Consider the following 23,394-nt stretch of genomic DNA (forward strand, 5'->3'; position numbering starts at 1 on the left):
TCTCATTCTATCCCTTAAGGAAATGATTCTCAACGCAAGAAGGGAATGGTGACATATCTCTGGTAATATTTTTTGGAAAGTAAACAAGATCAACCTCTCTTCTGTAAGAACATGTCCTCCTTTAGGATCACCACCATTATCCACTGTTTTTGATGGAAGTATCACAATACTACAGGTTGAAACTTGTCTTGCACCATTGTTTAACAGTATACTTTAATCAATAAAACAGACTTCACAAAGAGATGATACTGCATCTACTGAGAGAAGATTATAATTTACATTGAATAATCTTTTCTGTCACATCTGTTTTCACCTTCCCATCCCTTATTTAAGTAAGAAAATTAGATTAATACTTGAAGTAAGTAGAGGTGAAGCAATAAAGCGAAAATAAGATTGTTAGCTACAGTGGAAGGTATGCAAGGCCAAATAGTGATTAGTCAGTTTTCTGCAAAGGAATGGAAAGAAAAGACCCTCTGGTAACACTGAAATGTCTTTAGCTCAGTTTGAGTGTCTTTGGAAATAAATTACACATTTTCCCCAAAAGAAATTCAAACCCATGAATCCAGCTGCATTTTTACCTCATGTATTAAGATGGGTAAGATTTTGTTTCAGAGATTTTGAGTGTACTGTACTTAAAAAAGAGAGCTAAATTCAATATACGAGGTGGTTGGCTCTCTGTAAAAAAACAAACAAACAAACAAACAAACAAAAGAGCGCCTCTCATCTGGGGCCTCTGAATCCAAAGCTCCCTGCATTCAGACAATACACAAAAGTGCACCATTTCTCCATTCACTTTTATTCAAAAAAGATCAAGCAATTTAATATATGTAAAAAATACTTGATAAACTAAAGATGGCACAAATTTGTAGCAATGCCATTTTTAAATCAACTAAAGTTTCTGCTTTTGAGTAACTGAAGTATTTTTTAAAAGCTTAGGTTAAATTACTATTTATATTAGTAAATATTTAATAGGAAAACTTAAGCAGAACATCTATTAAGTCACATTTTAGTAGAAGTATATCTGGAAGTTAGAAAAAAGAAAAATAAGTGAGCCTGAGTAAGGTTTAAAGAAGGGTAAATACCATCAGGGAAGTTTGGCTCTCCAAGGCTTGTCACAGTAAGAATAAAGCGATCCTCAGGCAAGGATGAAATTGGCCTGCATGGGAGTCCTTCCCAAGATGCACCAGAAACAACACATCCAGAAGCAAGCCTCAGACCACACCAGAACTCTACCCAATTAGCCCCACAAGTAGTACACCCAAAGGAAGAGTGTCCTCAACAGGCACAGGAGTCCACAGGGGCGAATGTCCCTCTGAGGGGTCAGTCCCGACACAGCAACTCATGGGAGTAGCCAATCCTCAGAGCCAGTCAGCCTGAGAGTCAATCTCACCCACTGACGCCAAAAGAAATCAAGGCTCAACTACAACAGGAGGACACATGCAACACACAAAAAGGACACTCCGGGACACACTCACAGGTGATTAGAGAGACTGCGCCACTGGACCACAAAGCACACCTACTACATAAGGCCACTTGGCAAAGACTGAGAGACATACAAGCAGAATTAACCATCACAATGACTATCAACTATTACTAAAATTGACTAAGTAAATTTGGGACACTATTTAACCTACTTTTCTTTAATTACTTGCTTTGTAAAATCAGAAATGGTTTGGGTAAAATCAGTTGTGAATTCACCAATTCTCTGACTTATGTGTACAGCAGTTCCTCAAATAATGTCATCCTCTTCAACATCGTTTGATTATAACGTTGATGAGAAAAAACAATCAATCCCCAACCAGGACCACTGTCTGTATGGAGTTGCATGTTCCTCCATGTCTGTGTTGGTTTTCTCTGGGTACTCTCATTTCCTCCTGCATCTCAAAGATGTACACGTGTGATGAATGGCATGTCTAAATTGAGTCTGAGTGAGTGATTGTGTGCATCCTGTGATGGGAGTGCATCCTGTCCAGGGGGGTTCCTGCCTTAAGCCCTGAGTTGCTGGGATAGGCTGCAGCCACCTGCAACCCTGAACTGGAATAAGTAGGTTGGAGGATAATTATCTTACTTATTTTTTATTAATCTTTCTCAAATGTACATATAGTTCACATTTATTTTGATGCATAATATTAGAAGTGTTTTGGGTCTTTATTTAGAAGTGTGGTGATATTTTTGTGACCTGAATATGCTGTAGGAACTTAACTCAAGTTTATATCAATTAACTTATGGTACAATTGGTTTCATTATACGTTGTGCTTAAAGTTGCAGTTTCCAAGAACATATCCACAACGTTAAGTGAGGACTTACTGTAATTCCTTACAAACTATGTATCTTGTACTTGTATGTGCTTTCTTTCAAAAGCCTGCTTTAGAAAGCAAGCAATTGTTCTAGCTTTATTCTGCTTTGGCTAGAGATCTGCATATCTAGAGCATGTTGTTAATCCTATTATTACTCAGCTCAAAAGAATAAGCTGAATTTTAAAATTCAGCCACATTTATAGAAGTGATCTGAAGAGAGGTGGCAATTAAATGAAATAAAGATTTGTAAAATGTATGCAAGAGCACATTAACTCAAATACAAATTTTTGCATGAACAGCTAGGTAAAGATTTCAAATCATGGCAAAAAGAATAAATGAAAGGCAAAATAGAGTTAAATTTTATTACACAAAATTAAATTTTGAAAAATTAGACTTGACCTACTTATGAAAATATAGAATAATTTGCTCTTTAGAAAGGAATTAGCATGTTCAAAGACGATACTTATAAGAGTTATATCTAATTAATTAGTAGACCAAGTTAATGAAATCCAAAAAGTGAAACTTCATTAGATAAGCAGTAATAAATATCAATGTTTTTGTCATAAAATGTTTCATAAAATATTGCCTTTTTTTTATGTAACCTATATTGAATTCTTCATTTTTAATTAACATTTATTGGGGTAATAATGGTCAACAAAACTACATAGGTTTCAAGTGTACAATTCTACAATACATCATCTATATGTTGCATAATGTGTTCACCACCCAGAGTCATTTCTCCTTCCATCACCATATATTAGATCCTCTCTAAACTCCTCTACCATTCCTCCTCCCCTCTTTCCCTCTGGTAAGGACTAAACTGTTGTCTGTGTCCATGAGTTTTTGTTTCTTTATTTGCTTGTCTTGTTCCTTTGTTGCCTTCAGTTTTATATCCCACATATGAGTGAAGTCATATGGTTTTCAACTTTTTCCGTCTGATTTACTTCACTTAGCATAATAATCTCAAGATCCATCCATGTTGTCACAAATGGCACTATTTCATCTTTTCTTATGGCAGAATAGTATTCCATTGTGTATATGTACCACATCTTCTTTATCTAGTCATCTATCAGACACTGGTTGTTTCCATGTCTTGGTCACCATAAATAATGCTGCAATGAATATCAGAGTACATATATCTTTACCAATTAATGTTTTCAGATTTTTTGGGTAGATACCAAGGAGAGGGATTACTGAGTCATATGGTAATTCTATTCTTAATTTTTTGAGGAACCTCCACACTGCCTTTCATAACAGCTGCACCAGTCTGCATTCCCACCAACAGTGTATGAGGGTTCCTTTTTCTCCACAACCTCTCCAACACTTGTTACTATTTGTCTTGTTGATGATAGCCATTCTAACTGGTGTGAGGGGATATCTCATTGTGGTTTTTATTTGCATTTCTCTGATGATTAGTGATGTTGAGCATTTTTTCATATGTCTGTTGGCCATTTGTATGTCCTCTTTGGAGAAATGTCTCTTCAGGTCCTCTGCCCATTTTTTAATTGAATTTTTTGTGTTTTTTTGTTTTGTTGTTGTTGAGTTGTATGAGTTCCTTATATATTTTGGATATTAGCCCCTTATTGGATGCATTGTTTGCAAATGTCTTCTCCCATTTTGTTGGTTGTCTTTGTTTTGTTGATGGTTTCTTTTGCTGTGCAGAAGCTTTTTAGTTTGATATAGTCCCATTCATTTATTTTACCTTTTACTTCACTTGCCTTTGAGGTCAAATTCATAAAATCCTCTTTGAACCCAAGGTCCATAAGTATAGTACCTATTCTTTCTTCTAGGCAGTTTGTTGTTTCAGGTCTTATGTTTAGGTCTTTGATCCACTTTGAGTTAATTCTGGTACATGGTGACAGATAGTTTCATTCTTTTGCATGTGGCTTTCCAATTTTCCCAGCACAATTGATTGAAGAGGCTTTCTTTTTCTCCATTGTATGTTTTTGGCTCCTTTGTTGAAAATTATCTGTCCATATTTATGTGGGTTTATTTCTGCGTTTTCAGTTCTAGTCCTTTGATCTGAGTATCTATTTTTCTGCCAATACCATGCTGTTCTGGTTATTGTTGCTCTGTAGTACAAGCTGAATGAAGTCAGGGAGTGTGATTGATATCTCCAGCATTGTTCTTTTTTCTTAGAATTTTTTGGCTCTTCGGAATGCTTTATGATTCCGTGTAAAATTGATGGTTGAATTCTAAAATGTAAAATTCCCAAGGGTATTTACAAATGTACACAAAGAGAGCTTTCCTTGTCCATTTGAATCTGATATGTAGATATGTCCATGACATACTCCGTCTAATACAGCATACAGATTTTATCTTACCTTTTCAATCACTATGTCTAGCTTTGAGTACAGGAGTTGTGTCTTACTAAACTTTATATCCCCCAGAAATTCAACATAATGTTCTGCACATAATTAGGTACAAAATAAATAACAGCAATGATTGCAGAGAAAAGTTAAGGAAGGAAGAGTTGACTCAGAAAACTTAGAACATATCATCACATTCCCTTTTACCCTGATTATCTCCTGAAATGTAAAAGCTCACATTACATTTCAGAGAAAAAAATAATAAAGCAAAGTGCTTGATTCAAAACTGAATCTTTTTTGTTTTAATTAAAGTTTATTGGGGTGACAATTGTTAGTAAAGTTACATAGATTTCAGGTGTACAATTCGCTAATACATCATCTATATATCACATTCTTTGTTTACTACCCAGAGTTAATTCTCTTTCTATCACCACATATTTGATCTTTTACCCTCATCTACCACCCCCCATACCCTCTGGTAAGAATCTTTGTTTTTTAAACAATACTGGCGGTAATTTTTGCATCAACTTGCAAAGTATCCCAAGCATGTTTTTGATAAAATTAAGAAAAAAGTAAATTTAAATAATTGTAAAATGAACAGGTAACAATAATACAAAAAGAAAAAAGTTTTAAATTCCTGGTAACTTCATTTTGATGTAAAATAAACTTTTTTTGGTATGTACATATATGATACAAATATACATTTTATTACTGGTCATTAAACGTTAGAAATTCACTACTACTTATTACCTATATTGCCTATTTATTCTCTGAATTATCTAAATATATATAATTTTATTGAAAATAATCCTCTAAAATAATAGACATTTCATTATTTAATTTTCGAGGAGCATATTATACCTGACTACTGAAAGTCATCTGCAAGAAATGGTGGTTAGCACTACAATGTCTATACAAACTGCCAGCTGCCTAAATAAAGTACTGTGGATTCACATAATAGACCTATGCATGAGGCAACTTAGTTAGCTTATGAAATTCTTCCTCTTAGATAGTATCAATCAATAGTGTTTCAGTGCTGTCAAGGTAGAAGGATAGAAAATAATTTCCTTAAAATTTTGTCAATTTAATTTATAACTTTAAATATTTAAACTTATGGTATGTGGGTCTTCATTTGTACCTATGCACTAAGCCTTGTAAATAACAAATGGTATGATACTATGAAAGCAATCTTAAACCAAATTCTGCCATACATACATTTGCAAGCAGACACAAAACAATCATATAATCTGCTGTATAAACTCAGTTTTAGGCATTCCAGCAAGTGCCTTGTATGAAAAGTTCCTTTGAGGCATATTCACCATTATTTGGGGCAGGATTTTGCTAATCTAATCAAAGTTAGATTGCTTCTCTGCCTTTTGGCTAAGATCAAGTGTAATCAAAGTTAGGGTAGAATCATCTGTACATGGCTTTGCACAAGACCAATCATCAAAAATCTTAGTCTAAAACATTATCCCCCCGGATTCTTCCATCTTAGTGATACAAGGGCTGAGCTGCCTGTCTGTTCTTTCTAGCCCATCCACATGGATTTCTACCATCCCTTATGAAAAAATAATCAACTTTCAAAGGCAGATTAAAGTACAATTGTTTAAAGTTCCTCTCTAATAACTCCTGCGGTTGTATGGATTTGTAATTAAGGCATGTATTTATTTATATTTTTGAAAAAAGAAAAAGTATTTTTTCAGAGTAGGAAATTTTCCAATTCTTACACTAGTCAATGTCAAACTTCCATTTTTCCACTTAATGCAATTGTAGAAACTTTATTTATTTATTTATTTCTTATGTGTACAGATTTTACTTGTTTGTTTTTTTATTAAATTTACTGGGGGTAACATTGATTAGTAAAATTGTACAATTCTATAATACATCATCTATCTATTGCATTGTACATTCACCATCCAGTCATTTCTCCTTCCATCACCATATATTTGACCCCTTTTACCCTCTTATACTACTTCTTCCCCCCTTATTCCCTGGTACCCACTAAACTCTTGTCTAGTCTGTTAGGTTTTTTTTGTCTTGTTCATTTGTTGCTTTCAGTTTTATATCCCACATATCAGTAAAATCATATGGTCTCGACTTTTTTCTGTCTGACTTGTTTCGCTTAACATGATAAATTCAAGATCCGTCCATGTTGTCGCAAATGGCAGAATTCCATCTTTTCTTATGGCAGAATAGTATTTCCTTGTATATATATATAACATCTTGTTTGTCCAATCATCTATCAAAGGACACTTTGGTTGTTTCCATGTCTTGGCCACAGTGAATAATGCTGCACTGAATATAAAGGTACATATATCTTTACAGATCAATGTCTTCAGATTTTGGGGGTAGATATCCAGAAGAGGAATTGCTGGGTCATATGGTAATTCTATCCTCAATTTTTTGAGGGACCTCCATACTATTTTCCATAGTGGCTGTACCAATTTACATTTCTACCAGCAGGGTATGAATGTTCCCTTTTCTCCACAGCTTCAACACTTGTTATTAATTGTTGATAATTGCCATTTTTACAGGAGTGTGGTAGAATCTCACTATGCTTTGGATTTGTATTTCCCTAATAGATAGTGAAGTTGAGCTTTTTTTCACATATCTGCTGGCTGTTTGTATGATTTCTTGGGAGAAGGGTCTGTTCGGGTCCTCTGCCCATTTTTATATTAGATTTTCTTTTTTTAATGTTAACTATCCAACCCTGAATTATAGACTACTGATTAAGGGACTTGCCATAGTGTATATATTAAAATTTACAAACATAGAGCCTTATATATACCGAAACATTATAATGGAAATCAAATACAATATAATATGCTGTTTTGTAGGGCTTCACCCTGGCCTCTCCTAAAGTTTACTGCAGAACTGGAGCCTGGAGGCCTATAGCTTTATGCCTCCCTTCTCCTTCCACAGTCCCCGCCCAATTGGCCATTGAATCTCCATGTCTAGAACAGTGCCTAGGGAATTTGAGTAGGAATCTTGGCTAAGAGCCATCTGTAAAACTATTAAAATTGGCTGCCTTTATGTCAACACTAGACTGCTAAAGTCTGAGACCTTTAAGGTCCATTTGTGCTTGCTCTCAATAGAATTATAAAGATGTTCTAAGATTCAGGAATGGAATGAATGCTGACTTTAATCTTCTTCATACTCCCCCAATTGAAACTGAGAAAAAGTTTTCACAGTTTAAATGTCAGACTTTTTCCTCTCTTTTCTTTCTTTTTTTTTTTTTCCTTTTCTTTATTGAGACAGATTCAGGAGAAACAAATTTTATGAGAATATCTCTCCTTCAGGGCCTCCAGGAATCTGGCTGTCAGCCTGAATACCCACATAAAGTCAAAAAGAATAATGGTGCGTTTGGTTCCCCGCAGAGCCTGTTCCCCTCAGATCTCTGCCCTTTCTCCAGGGGTTTTCTTGACCAGAAGTTACACAAAGGATTGTGAAATGAGTATCAATCTACTGAGCTTATCCTAAACTCCATAAAGCCCTTTTCATTTATAGCCAAACCCTCTGAGCAGAACAAGGATTTACAGGCCAGAGCTTAAGCTAAACTTCAAGAGGGCTATACCTCATGAGACACAATGAACAAAGAAACAAATTTTATTCTCCAGTTCACTGACCTGGCTTGGATTTCATAGTGTAGCATTCTCAAGTGAAATATCTAACACACTAAAACAAAACAAAACAAAGCAAAAAAAAAAAAAAATTCTGCATTTTTTCTAACATTTCTCATGCACACCCTACTTTCAGATACTGAGATATCACAAGCTGTGCAGAAAAGTAAAAAGGGCCTCATTTGAGGCCGTCAACTCCTAGGGGTTCCTTCCTAATACTGTGCCAGCTACTGCTCCAGAGAATGAATTCTTGGTTCACTTGGATTCCTTCCATTGCTCAGCCCTTGGCTGAGGGTACCTATATCTTGATTTGAAATGCTGGCCAGCAATGACTTTGAACTTCACAGTGTTTTCTCTTACAGACCTGTTCACACCCCTGAGGGCAAGGATGGAATAACTGGTCTGTAAACAGAAGGGGAACGGATCCTGGGGTCCAGTTACAAGGATTAAACTGTGGAATCTTAGGGGATAAGGGATGTTTAAATTCTGAATTTCATAAAGTCAGGGGATGGGTAATGCCCATATTTGAGGCTTTTTGGTGCCTTTACCATTGATTGTGTGCTGTGTCTCTTGTTCCTGGCGTTCTGTGATACCAACCACAAAAGAAACATTGCATGCCTCTGCAGTATTCATTCTTTTGTCTCATATTTCCCCAGGCTTCTGGCTGATTCCTCAACAGAAAGCTACAACTTGGAGATTTACCATATTAGAAACATTTTCAGGCTCCTTATCACTGGGACTTTAAGGATCCAAAATGAATGTCCCTGAAATAAATGGCTCCGCACCTCATTTCTTTCCTGTTATGGTCCTTAAGAGGCAACATAGAACACAGAGCTTACGAGACAAACAGAAATTATTACTTATTTTAAATTTATAATGAATATATATATATATATATATATATATATACACACCATGTTTCCCCAAAATTAAGACCTACCTGGACCATCAGCTCTAATGCATCTTTTGGAGCAAAAATTAATATAAGACCTAGTATTATATTATACTATATTTATTATATTATACTATATTTATTATATTATATATTATATTATACTACATTATATTATATTAAAGACCCGGTATTATATTATAGTAAAATTAGTCCAGGTCTTATATTAATTTTTGCTCCAAAAAATGCATTAGAACTGATGGTCCGGCTGGGTCTTAGTTCTTGTATATACATATATGTATATACGTATACACACACACACACACACACACACACACACACACATAATACATACAAACCATCAGAATTTGGAGTATAATAAGATTGCATCAACTGAAGAGTTTGTACAATTGAGCTTCCCTGCATCCTCTAGGAATAGGAGAGTGGTTTTTGCAAGTGACTCTGAGTCTCTGTAATTGGGACTTCAAGTTCTAATATAAAAGAACAGGATGACAGATATATATATATATATATATATATATATATATATATATATATATATATATATTTCTTATTTGTAGTGGGAGTAGGAGGAAGTGGGATATTAGAGAGGTAAAGAAGATGATGAAAGTGGGATCAACAGGAACCTGGAAAGGAGGACAGAGAAGCTGGGTACTCAACCCTAGTAATGATACCTAAAAAAGTATAGAAATTGCAGCCAAGAAAAAATGTCAAACGTGAAACCAAGTCAAATACTCCTTCAAAGTCCAGTGCTGTAACGCTTGCTCTTACTTGAGCGTAGTAAGTCTTCTTTTACCGACTGTCCAGTCTTCCCTCCGGTAGAAACATAGTCACATGCATCTGGAGGCTATCACAGGTGATCATCTCACCCACACTAATGAATCCCTAACTCCTCACCAAAGGCCTAGAAAACTCTTGTCTGTACCACAAAACTTTGCTCAGACTCTATGTAGATAACCCCACAAAGCCCCACAACATCCATGTGCATGAAGACTGTAACTCATATGATGGGGTACTGAGGTTACGTTTGGAGGACTGAACTAAACAAGTAGGAGGCAAGTCAGCTAGAGGTGATTTGCGACATCTCCTCCACATGCATACAAGTTACAGACATGTTTTTTACTCTTCATGAACCTTAGCTCCATAATCTGGCAATACAACCAGAAGATCTCCTTCATGAACACATAGATCCCAAAGGATGCTTTAATATTTTCTACCAAATCTTTAATAGGTCTCAAGAACTATACTACTAAGAGGCTTCATGAACACTGTTAGACGCAGAGCTGCCTCGAAAATGAACCTTTAGAAACCATTCAGTTCATTTTCGTAAAGATCCAGCCTTCATGTGCACAGGAATCCAGGAGGAGACAGGATTGAGAAGGTCGGCTTGGCACTATGTTTTAGAAGGCATCGAGTGTTAGACAGACATAATGGTCAGGGGTATTGAAAATTTTGAACAAGGGGATAAATTCTGTGAAAGAGGGGAAAGCAAAGATTTCAAACTTAGAGAAAAATTCAAATGCAGCCTCAAAGAAAAGTTTCGACTCCTATAGAGCAGTAAAAATTCAAAATGATTCTTTTTATTGAGTGAAAGGAACACAATGTGAGAGGCCTTATCTTTGATTTCAAAAATAACATAGCCCACAGGGAGAGTTTTAGAACAAAGAGCATAATGATTAAAAAAAGAAATTAGGGTACATACCCTGCAAGTATTATTGAAATTGGGGCTATCATGGAAATTTCACATGTAGTTATAGACAAAGTATTTCTAATTTCTCTGAAGAAATACCTTACAGAACAAACATATTGATGACTTTATGACCTCTCAAAATTCATCCTAATTTTATTCAGGAGAAAGTAAACTCTTGTTAATAATAAGAGCTATAATTTATGAAATTACAAAATATATGCTAAGTTTTTTACATGGATGAAATGTTAATTTAGAGGATTATTTTTGTGTTTCTGTTTTTTTTCTTTTTAATTTGTTGATCAATTAAATTTAAAAACCAGGTTATTAAACTGTTTGAGCAAATGTCAGTGACGTTGAGATAAAGGAAGGAATAAACAAAAATCATAAAAACTACAGGTCCACAGGGTTACTCCCAGGAAAAAAACAACAACACTAAATTGGAGGTTGCAAGGGAAATATCTGTGCCTGAATGAAAGGCTTTTTATTTATAAAATAGGCAAGCTGTATCTCTTTCATGTCAGAAATGTGGAAAAGCAGAGGCTGGTCAAGGCATGGAAATCACCAGATTCACTCTAATAAAACTCAACAGTTTTATAAGAAATAGACAGCTTGTGGATATTTTAGAACTGCACTGTCTGAGGCTTATGAACCATACACAGAGGCTTAGATCAAAGCCACAAGACATGCTGAGGTTTAGGTTGTGCTTGAGTTTATCCAGAAACAACAGAAACATGATATCATTTTATATCAGGGAATAAATCAAAGTGGAAACAGCACATTTTCAGTAACAGGTTCAGTCTGTGGTCAGGTCACACAAGAAAAGGAGGAGAAAAAATTAATTGTTCTGCTACAAAACTTTATTTCACCTTGTAAAAAAGTATCATCAAATTGTGAGCCCTAAGATCAGAGATATTACCAGAATAAGAAAAGCCAGGTTTTGAATATACTGTATGCAGTGAGTTATTTAGAATTTTATTTTCTCTTTCCCAAATGTCATCTTTTGATATGAGAGTGTCAAGTTTCACATTAGGCCAGCATGTGTTGGCAATGATTAAATGTGTAAAGTCTGCTGGAAGAAAAGCAATGTAATCTCTAGTTCTTCCAGCTAACTGTTCAAAACCTAAAGGACTGTTTTGATAATAAGCACATTTTATATCTCCCAGACAAAAAGGGAAAATCATTCCTCTTGTATTTACAATGAATGACAGTTATATTATTATTTTGTACATTTAAATTTTTTTCATTTTAAATCAAAGCAAACATATTTAGTGTTCATTGAGATCAGGTTCATATTTATTAATGAAATATATTTAAATCTTCCTAATTCCTTCGTAAGTAAAATGTAAAAGGACAGTTCCTTGTATTTGATAGTTTACACTTTTTTAGTGCTTCTACATCCATTATTCTACGTACTTATTACTCATCACCTTCTCAAGTAAGTAAGCAGAATCTACCATCCTTTTTGTAAAGAAAAGAAAGGCATGAAGAGGTTAAGTAACTTTCCCAAAGTGACACATCAAACTGGATGTTGGGACCAGAAACCTATCTCCTTTCCCTAGACCCAGAAAAACAAATGAGGAAAATTTGTAAACTAGTCACCTACATGGTTTTACCAGGTAAATATGGCTGATCTGGCATTGCTTTTTTACCTGGTTTTCTATACTACCTAGAACTGCCTAGAACGCTTTTGATTGAATTATATAAAATGCTTCAATAATTTCCATCCAAATCAAAATTGGAGATGTTAGAATCTCTCTGTTCCTCTTTAGTTGTTGTGATTTGTACAACATGCAAATCAATGATCAACAGACCCCCTTTCCTCTTCTTGATGTCATTTCTTTTTTTCCTAATCATTTCCTCCTTCTACTTCATTTAAAAATGTTTCTTTCACTGGGAGAGTGATCAGATAATTTCACTCAATGCTGAGAATCACTTTTTTATTTTTTAGGACAGAATTATTTTACTTTTAAAAAATGAATACTAATGAAAGCAATGATTTGCCAATGGTAGAACATCAGTGATCAGTGGGTTACAGACAATGACCCCCAACTTATCTGAGATTCAAATTTAATTTGATTAAAAAAAATTCAGAGGTTGGAAATCTGTTTGGAAAGATAAAATCTAGAAGTAATTCTGAAGCACTATAGGGATAATTGGGAAGCACCTGCTAAAATATCTGAATAAAATTTGAACTGTCAGCAAAATTAGCACTCACTCTCTCCAGCATATTTATGTAACTTTAATTCGTTCCCATTCAGTGAACATGTAGCTCTCTCTGTTTTACTGTTTATTTCACCTGAAGCATTAAGTCTGTCTCATGTCACTTGGACATCAGGGACAGAGCTTTTTTCACCTACCTAAAATTATGGCACAATACTTCAAACATATTTTCAGGTCATTTTTTAGTGCAACAATAGTTTGTTTTTTAAAGGTAATAAAATTAAAATAAACAAACAAACAAACAAATAAATAAAGAATAAAAGGTAATTGAACAAATCTTTAGCATGGCAAATACCTAAGTTTTACTATGACTATATTCCAAATAAAACTGAAGCACAGAGTTTAAGTAAATTCCTTATGTCATACAACTCACCAGTGGCAGATAGGGTTCTAACCCAGCATTTAGAGACCTAGAGTTCACTGCTCATGATGGACACTGGAAACGTTATAATTGGATATCATTAAAAATTTATTGCTGTGTGAGATAATTTTGTTATACAAATCAGGCATACAGCATTTGAGAATGATGCTGGATGATATCCCTAGCCTCTCAGGTAAGGCTTGGAATGCTGGTAGTGTTGGCCCTGATGGCTCAGTCATAGCTGAGTCCTTCCCTAAGAGTAGCCTTCTGCCAAAGAAAGTGACCTCACTTAAGATTATATCCCATCCTCAGGGAAGGCTACACCCAACGATGGATATAAAGAGGAAGTACAAATTGTCTCTAAACCAGGACATTTCCGGAAGGACATTCCAGCTACAGAGTTCCCTTTTGGGATCATTTGATGTTTCAGTCACAACTATTAGTTTGGTGCAAAAGTAACTGTAATTTAAGACGTCATAAACAATTGCAAAAACCGCAATTACTTTTGCACCAACCTACTACATTACACTGCAATTTCTCCTTTTGCTCAATTCTACTCCCCTCATTCTTTTACAGGTGTTGTTACTGCAAATTTCCAACAGAGTCTATTTCTCAGGAAACCGACCTATGACAGTAAATACAGAGTGTGGTCTTAGAAGGCAAACTCTAAAATGATATTTTAGAGCAAGATCATTTCTGACAAACTGACAAGACCAATCACTGCTGATGGGTTGAATACTGAGATGACCTGAAATGCAGCAGCAGTGTAATTGATAAAAGTGATAACATGGAACAGGATACCTATGGAAAGGAAAGATGTAATAATGTAGATAGTTATGGTAGTAAGTATATGGACTATGGAATTGTACAGCTGTTTCTTGGTCATGTGGACAGGTTAGAAAAAGAAAAAAAAAGAAAACAATAGTTGGCTAAAAGTGATTAATCAACAATTTAAGACAATACAAAAGCCAGAGTGACTTGGCAGAGTGTAAAAAGACTCTTATCTCCTTCACTTGGAGAGAAAACAAACAAGCAAGCAAACAAAACAAAACCCAGAATAAGATTTAGGATATAAAGAGGAAGCTAGCTCCAGAAAAGGTCAGATTCTCAAACCTGGAAGTTCATTAAACAAGGTCAGGGCTCTGATTGGGAAGAAAAAGGAATCTGAGACATGGAATGAGATACATGGATAAATGCATTAAAAAACTTGAATATGTAGATCACCTTTAATCCTCTAAGCCTACAAAGAAGGCCCAACCTTAAAGGTTTGCACTCTTCCTTTGCTTTTAGTCCTCAGGGGTCTTAAATTGGCCAGACAATATGTATTCCTTCTTGGGATCTACAACTATCTATCCCTGGTCCACGAAACCAATAACTAGAGTAAAGTCACAATATAACTTGGCAAAGGAAGTTCTGAGCCTGCTAAGGGAGTAAACGAATTATACCCCTAAGATTCTTTAGAAACTATATATCGGCAGGAACTAGAAAAACATTTTAGGATCAAAGGAAATAAATGATAAATTTGGATAATGGGTAATTTATTGATATGGAAGCTATCTCCTCTGATATAGGATCTTATAGTCTGGAAAGGTAGGACTAACATGCTAATGAGATGGTTTTTGAAATAGAAATGATACAACTTCTGTGGAAGATAGCGAAATGAGGTTAAGAAAACTCAGAGAAATATTGCTAGTGTGGATAGTCTACATAAAACTAGAAAACCCACAAGTTATGTCCATCTAAATCATCCAGAGGACAACCCACTTACCAAAGTGATAGGGAATATGAGTATTTTTGTGAGAGGATCAATGGTGGCTGAATTCTTTATGGCATCGTTGGTGATGGTTGATGGTGTTGATACAAAACTAGCCTTACAGATAGCAATGGGGATGGAAGGATCCCAAATAGAGGTCAATTGGAGGCATTTAACCACCAGTAGAAAAAGTATTGCAATTTTTGTGACAATTAACAAGATTGGTCTGACAAGCAGAGGTGCCTGGCCTGTAAGAAGCTATATAGATGGTCAAAAGAACATGGCACCTGTCGTGCAGGGCGGCCTGCGGGGCCTCTAGTCCTGCTCCCCACATAAGAACGCAGGAGATGGTGAGGCCAAAAAGGAACACCCACGGAGCCATAGGTAGAGGAGTCATACCACTATAGTCTCGCTGGTGGCCCTATAGGCTCACTGGAGGCTGGGGTCACACGACCTACAACCTGCTGTCTGCTTCTCTGCCTGCCAACCAACCGACTCGACTCGACTCTCCAACCAGCGCAGCCACGGCAGTTATATCTGAGGCTAATTGGCTAACTGGTAACAGCTGATGGTCAATTAGCCACAGCTGACGGCCATCCCCTTTCCACGTGAGGCAGAGAGCCTGGAAACTGCTCTCTGGGACTCTGTCCCCACAGCATCCTTATGGAATATACAGAAGTTCAGTCAACAAAAGTATTACTCAACCTATAGACATATAGTCTATGGTCAATAAACAAAAGCACTATTGAACCTTTATCTATAGTAGATATAATGTCACTTGATTTACAATAAAGAAAATCAAGGATGGGTAATTAAGAGAATGAGGCCAGTTGTTCCCATAAAATCCCATAATTCTTTGTTCAGTATCATAATTCAGCAAGTTTTCAGAGCCAGGGCCCATGGACTGAATGAGAGGCCAAATCCTTGACTAAGGACCCTGAGGCATCACCATACAAGTGTATATGTTGATGATGCTTGTAGACTTTCCAGCAAAGTATTTATGATCTACTTGAATAATACACAGAGGAAACAAAATAATCAGTACTTTGAGCCCAGCTGGACACAAGACACTATCACAGACCCTCTGTTTGGAACTTGGTAGAGTGTTTGGAACTTGGTAATAAATGAATTCTGGCAAAAGTTCAACTTGCAATGGGTCAACTGGATTCTCAGTCATTTCTCTATTACATAAATTTATAATTTGGATGAATGGACATATTATTAGGCAAAACTCCCAAATTTATTCATTGGTCTGTAGGGTAAGAGATATTTCAGTGTAGCAAATAAAGTGGAATCCATTCAAACTATACCCCACCTCCCCAGACAAGAAAGTAAAAGAAAAGCAATAAATAATGAATTCCAGGAGATGGAGGGTGAGAATGGCAATAATTAGTTTCCTCCTCAAAGATTCAAAGGATGCAGGATTGATGGGCTCATCAAATCTTCATTCAACTCAACAATCTGGCCCTTACAATAAATCCTGGCAGATGACAGTGCCCTGTAACAAATTCAACCAAACAACAGTCTTGATTGGAGCTGCTATGGCAGAACAGATTAACAGCATCTCAGGTAAATGGTGTGTGTTTTGATCTGGAGAATGGATACTTTTCCATTCCACTATCTAGCAAGAGTGCCATGATGGGAAATTCCCAAAATGGGCAGATCTTTGATGATGCATTTAGTCATCCACTTTATGAAACAGAGTGACCTCTGGTAATAATATATACAGACTCATAGGCAGTAGTGAGTGAATTGTTCAGTTAGTCAGAGACCTGAAGAAATATTGGGAGATGAAGAACAAGGATATCTGGGTTGATGGCATGTGGATCACACTATGTGTTTGAGCATGAAATGTGAAGTGTTTTGTATTGCATTTGTGTTTTTGTTAACAACCACCAGAGAGCATCCACATGGCAGTTGCAATAAACATCCAAGTCAACAGAATGGCTTGACACGTTTCTGTAGATGCAGCTGGCTTCTGTCTTCAGCACAATGAATATAAGAAGAGTGTAGCATGATGGCAGAGACGTAGGCAATGCATATGCGCAGCAGCCTGGGCTCTCATTCACTAAGACCTATCTAACCACTACCATTGCCAAATGTCCATTCTGCCATTAATTGAAAACATCCTAAATTCTCTGAATTGCCATCATTTCCTGAGGAGAAAAAAAATAGCATTTGATGGCAAGTAGATTATTTTGGACCACTTTTACTATGAAAAACAAAGCAATTCATCTTTACTAAATATATAGTATATAAACTGAGTATGGTTTTACCTTCCCCTGCCTACAAGACTTAAAAAGTCTTAAAAAGGGTTTACTCTATTGACAAAGGATTTCTGAGTAACATCACATCAGACCAAGGGACCTATTTTACTGTACAGAAGGTACAGTGGTGGACACATATCCATGGGATTCACTAGTCTAATCACATACTGTATAATCCAAAAACTGGAGTGCTGATAGCATAGTGGCCTTCTGACAATTCACCTAAGGTAGTAATTTGAAGATAATTTGCTGTGAGTGTGGAGAGTCATTCTCACAACACAATATACCTTCAATCAATGAACATTATGAGTGATGTCACTGATAAGTAGAATATATGATACAAACCACTGAGGAGTAAGTGTGGTCCTGCTTACAATTATCCCTAGTGACCCACATGAGAAATGTGTGCTTCTAGTTCCTGCAATTTTTGGCTCTATGGCTTCAGAAGTCTTATTCCTGGTGCAAAAGTACCTTGACCAGGAAAATAGCAAGAGTCTTGTTAAACTTTATGCTATCCATGTCATCACTTACTTCCTGCTCCTTGTGCTAGAGATCTTAAGGCAAGTGAAAGAGTCAATATCCTAGGAAAAATAACTGACCGTGGTCATCTGGTGGAGATATGGCTGCTGTTACACAGTGGTGCTAGGGGATCTGGAACATTGCTTGGTAATTCTCCTACTTAATTTAGATGGTCAATAAATGTAGAATTCATAAAAAGAAAACAAAACACACACACACACACACACACACACACAAAAACACATGGTACTCAGAGGCTCAGTCTCCTCAATAATAAGTGTTTTGCTTTTCCCACTAGAGTGAACATTTACATGGAAAGAGATGCCGGCTATGATGGAAATTCAGAATGGGTGATAGTAAAAGATGACGATGCATTTCATTTGCTTCCTAAATACCCGCTGCAGTGGTGGGAGCTTTAGTTTTTTCCCACTAATCTTCCTCCTATCCCTTTGCTCATGAAACAAAGACCAACCAAAATCAGGGATGAACTATTACCAAATAAGATAGATTTATTAGATACCCACATTCCTCCATTAGGATGTTCCCAAGCCCTCATGCTCCCAGTCAGCAGAATTGTTGGCTTCTAATGGCTCATAGCTGAGTTCCTCCCCAAAAGTTACTTTCAGCTGAAGGGAGATACCTCACCGAAATGACTGCCACTCCCAAAGCAAACTGCATATAATTACTAATCTATGAGAGGGTACAGAGGATCAGCCCCCTTTCCTCAATTCAGAGTATCTTGGAAGGGCCGTTCTAAACCCAGAGTTCCCAGTTGGGTGTCTGAAGCCATTGTTGCATCACAGTTCAACATCTCCCTCTGCCCAATCCAGCTTCAATCACTCCTACATAGGTGTCACTATGAAGAGCAATCCCCAGTGAAGTGTCCATACACTGATATCCATCACAGTTTTTTTGTAGGGAACTCATCCTATGACATTATCACATCTTAATTACTTTAGCATGTATTTAAAACATTAAGCAGAACTTCCTCATTGTCAATCTGACTCTCACCTCCCCACGTCGTACTTTTCAAAGTGTAGGTCTTCCCCTATGTGCTGATTCTTGGAACTACCATAGGCTCCCTGTGCCATGCTTTCTTATGGGATTTTGGAGAAGTGAGGTCTTTTCCCATTAGTCTCCTTCACATGTAAAAAGCTGCTGAGCTGTTTATCTTTTCCCCTGGTTGTGAATGCTCATGAGATCTCCATTAAACCATGTCTCAAACTTCCCAAAGTCAGCAGCCTCTCCTGTATTCATCCTGTTTTATTTCTTTGATCTGACGCCCAGTTTAGGATTGTTTACTCCAGATCTTCCATTCTGGGCAATCTAGCCTAATAATAATTCTCAAGTTTCCTCTTTTACCAAATCTCCCACATTTTTGCTAAAAGTATCTGTGCTCTATTTTGACCTCATGCAAGCAAAGCAACTCGGTGGTTTCCACCCCGGGAATACCTCTTAACACACATTTTTAGAGAATTATGTAGGTCAAATACAAATTTAAACTGTGTCTTTATTAGCAAAGTCCCACATCAACTGATTTTAAAATGTTTTAAAATGCTTTTGTTTCCTCAATTAAAATTGATCAACTATTTCTGAGTCAACTTCAGACCATAATGACTTTTGAGGAAAAACATAATTTGTAGATATTATAGCAATAAAACCAAGAAAATGACAAGCAGGCAGATGAGAATTTATGAAGAAAACACATACTTATTAATATAGTCTATTTATAACAGCACTGTGCTAGACACTGAGGGTCATAAAAAAGTGTACTTTATTGTTGTTGTTAATAAGCACTTAATAATTAAATGGGAAGGTGAAAAATATCACATAAAATAAGATTTAATCATAGGATTTAACCATACCCAACTAGAAGTGGATAAAACTTTAAGAATGTGAAAGCAGATTTATCAGTGAAAAATGATTTGTACTTGTAAAAATGGCAGTATCAGAAGACTTTAGCATCGTGGAAACCAAATATTAAAATTTTCAATAGAAAGAAAGATAAGGACAGTACATTTAAGCAATATATATTTACTTTCTATCCCATGTCCTATCATGTTCAAGGAAGCAAAATTAGGCAGACACTTTGTCAGCAGCCATTTACAGTTCAGCATATCTGAGTTGCCCAAGTACGCATATTTTCTAAGAATTTTAGCCAATTTTGGTTTGGGTTTGAATTCTTCCTCAGGATACATTTCAAACCATAGAAAAAGCTCACAGTTCTTTGGCTTACCAGTAAGGCAACCTGGATTATACTTTGTGGGACTATTGGTTCTGTAGCCATGCTCAGCACAAAGGCTTCTGGCAGACACAGACCCGTTTCAAAAGCCATGCCAATGGCCACTATTGCAGGGGTAAGCCTTTCACTACACCAATATTTCTGTTTTCAATTATGTAGATCTTATGATTTATTCACTTTTGGACATCCAATCCTGGAAAGATTGAATCTTTCACTAAAGATATCATACGGAACAAACAGGCAGCTTCAAACTGCAAAACATTTCATGGGGCCGACAAAATGAAATTATTCTGAAAAAATATATCAAAACAATATTTGTTATTAAGTCATTTAATGACGTATAAAACAGTGACAGGAATACAACTTTAAGCCCTTTTATATTAACTTCCTTAATGCATTATTATTATTGCTTAAGACTTATTTGAACCATAAGGCTCTTCTTGTGCTACATTCATTTGACATTTATAATAATAGCTATCATTTAAGTTGCTATCTAACTTTAAATTATTTACGTAGTAATTTTCATTTTATCCTTAACTCCACGACTAAATACTGTTCATATTTTATTGGTAAGGAGACCGAGGCTTAAAGCTATTAAGTGTTTTTTTTTCTAAGGTCAAAAGTTAATAAGCATTGCAAGCATTTATTAAGTATCATGGATTATTTAATGCTTTCAAAATTTTGTTTCCCTCCTTGTAGTTCTCATTCTATATCTCTTTCCTGATGAGCTCAGGAGTAGGCATGTGACTTGCTTTGGCCAATGAAACAATGTGTGTTCACGTCTGAGCAGAAGCGACCTGTGCCACTGCCAAGCAAAAGTACTGAGTCAGCAAATGACTTGTCGTGCCTCTTTTCTCTTTACCACAATATCAGTAATGCCAAAGTTAGAGACAGTTTTTGTAGCCTGGAGTAGAACGGCAGCATTTTGTAAGGGAGATGTAGTGTGGGTGAGAAATAAACTGTTGTGTGCCATGGATTCTTGAGAGTCACTTGTTGACACATTATATCCTGGCCTGGATTGATTTGCTTAATAGAATCAACAAATAGAAAGTCACTTTGATCTTTTTCAACACAGCTTTCCATGACTGATATATTAATTCCTCTTGAATTGTTCAAGTATAACAGTTGATAACCCCAATTTGGTTAAAATCTTTTTGAAGACAAATATAATGTGTTGTGTATATATTTTCAAATTTCCACCCAAAAATTGCTCTACTTGAAGTATTTATGTGGTATTTGCTGTGAATGAATGAAATTACACTGACCAGGGAGATTATGCCACTGGGCCCCACAAGACACCTATAACCCAAGGACATTCTAAGACCAGGAGACACAGCAGCTCTACCTAATACATAGAAACAAACAGAGGGAGGAAGCCAAAATGGGGAGACAAAGAAACATGTACCAAATGAAAGAATAGAACAAAGCTTCAGAAAGATAATTAAACAAAATGAAGACAAGCAATCTATCAGATACGGACTTCAAAACCCTGTTTTTAAAGATTCTTAATGAACTTAGGGAAAGAGTAGATGAACTTAGAGAGAACTTTAACAAAGAGGTAACATAAATTGGAGCTACAAAATATAAAAAAGGACCAGTCAGAAATGAAGAACACAATAACGGCATTATAGAATACATTAGAGGGATTTAACAGTAGATTAGATGAAGTAGAGTATCAAATCAGTGATTTAGAAAAATAAGGTAGTAGAAAACACTCACCCAGAGCAGCAAAAAGAAAATATAATCCAAAAAAAAAAAAAATGAGGATGGTTTAAGAGGACTCTGGGACAACATCAAGTGTACCAACATTTGCATCATAGGAGTACCAGAAAGAGAAGAGAAAGAGCAAGGAATTGAGAACCTATTTGAAGAAATAATGATGGAAAACTTCCCTAACCTGGTGAAGGAAATAGACATACAAGCCCAGGAAGCACAGAGAGTCCCAAACAAGATGAACCCAAAGAGGCCCACACCAAGACACAGCATAATTAAAATGCCAAAGATTAAACACAAGGAGAGAATCTTAAAAGCAGCAAAAGAAAAGCAGTTAGTTACCTACAAGGGAGCTCCCATAAGACTGCCAGCTAATTTCTCAACAGAAACTTTGCAGGCCAGAAGGGATTAGAAGGAAATATTCAAAGTGATGAAAAGTTACATCTACAACCAAGATTACTCTACCATGCAAAGCTATCATGTGGAATTGAAGGACAGATAAAGAGTTTCACAGAGGAGAACAAGCTAAAGGAGTTCATCACCACCAAACCAGTATTACAAAAAATGTTAAAGGGACTTCTTTAAGAATAATAAAAAAGAAAAAAAATTCAGAACATGAATAATAAAATACATATCTATCATATGTATAAAATACATACCTATCAACAATTACTTTAAATATATATGGAGTAAATGCTCCAATAAAAAGACAGAGTGGCTGAATGGAGAACAAAACAAGACCTATACATAGGCTTCCTACAAGAGACTTCAGATTGAAAGACATAGACAGACTGAAAATAAAGGGATGGAAAAATTTATTTCATAAAAATGGAACAAAAAAAAAGCTGAGGTAGCAATACTTATACCAGACAAACTAGACTTTAAAACAAAGACTATAACAATAAACAAAGTAATCCCAATTCTGGGTATTTATCTGAAGAAACCTAAAACACTACTTCAAAGGGACATGTGCATTCATATGTTCACTGAAGCATTATTTACAATAGCCAATATATGGAGACAAGCTGGGTGTCCATCAATGGATGAATGGATAATGAAGAGGTGGTACATATATGCAATGGACTATTACTCAGCCTTAAAAAAAAATGAAATCTTGCCATCTGCAACAACATGGATAGATCTAGAGGGTATTATACTGAGTGGAGTATGTCCTAGACGGAGAAAGACACATGCCATATGATTTCATTTATGTGTAGAATCTAAAGAACATAATAAATGAACAAAACAAAACAAACTCATAGATACAGAGAACATTTTGAGGGTTGCCAGATTGTGTGTGTGGTTAGGGGTATGGGTTACAAAAGGGGAAGAGATTAAGAAGTACAAATTGATAGTTACAAAATAGTCATGGGTGTATAAAGTATAGCATAAGTAATACAGTTAATAATATTGCAGTAACTACGTATGGTGTCAGGTCGGTAATAAATTCATCAAGGTGATCACCTCGTAAGTCAAATAAATGTCTAATC

Source organism: Rhinolophus ferrumequinum, chromosome 8 (genome assembly GCF_004115265.2).
Source record: "Rhinolophus ferrumequinum isolate MPI-CBG mRhiFer1 chromosome 8, mRhiFer1_v1.p, whole genome shotgun sequence".
NCBI classification, from domain to species: Eukaryota; Metazoa; Chordata; class Mammalia; order Chiroptera; family Rhinolophidae; genus Rhinolophus; species Rhinolophus ferrumequinum.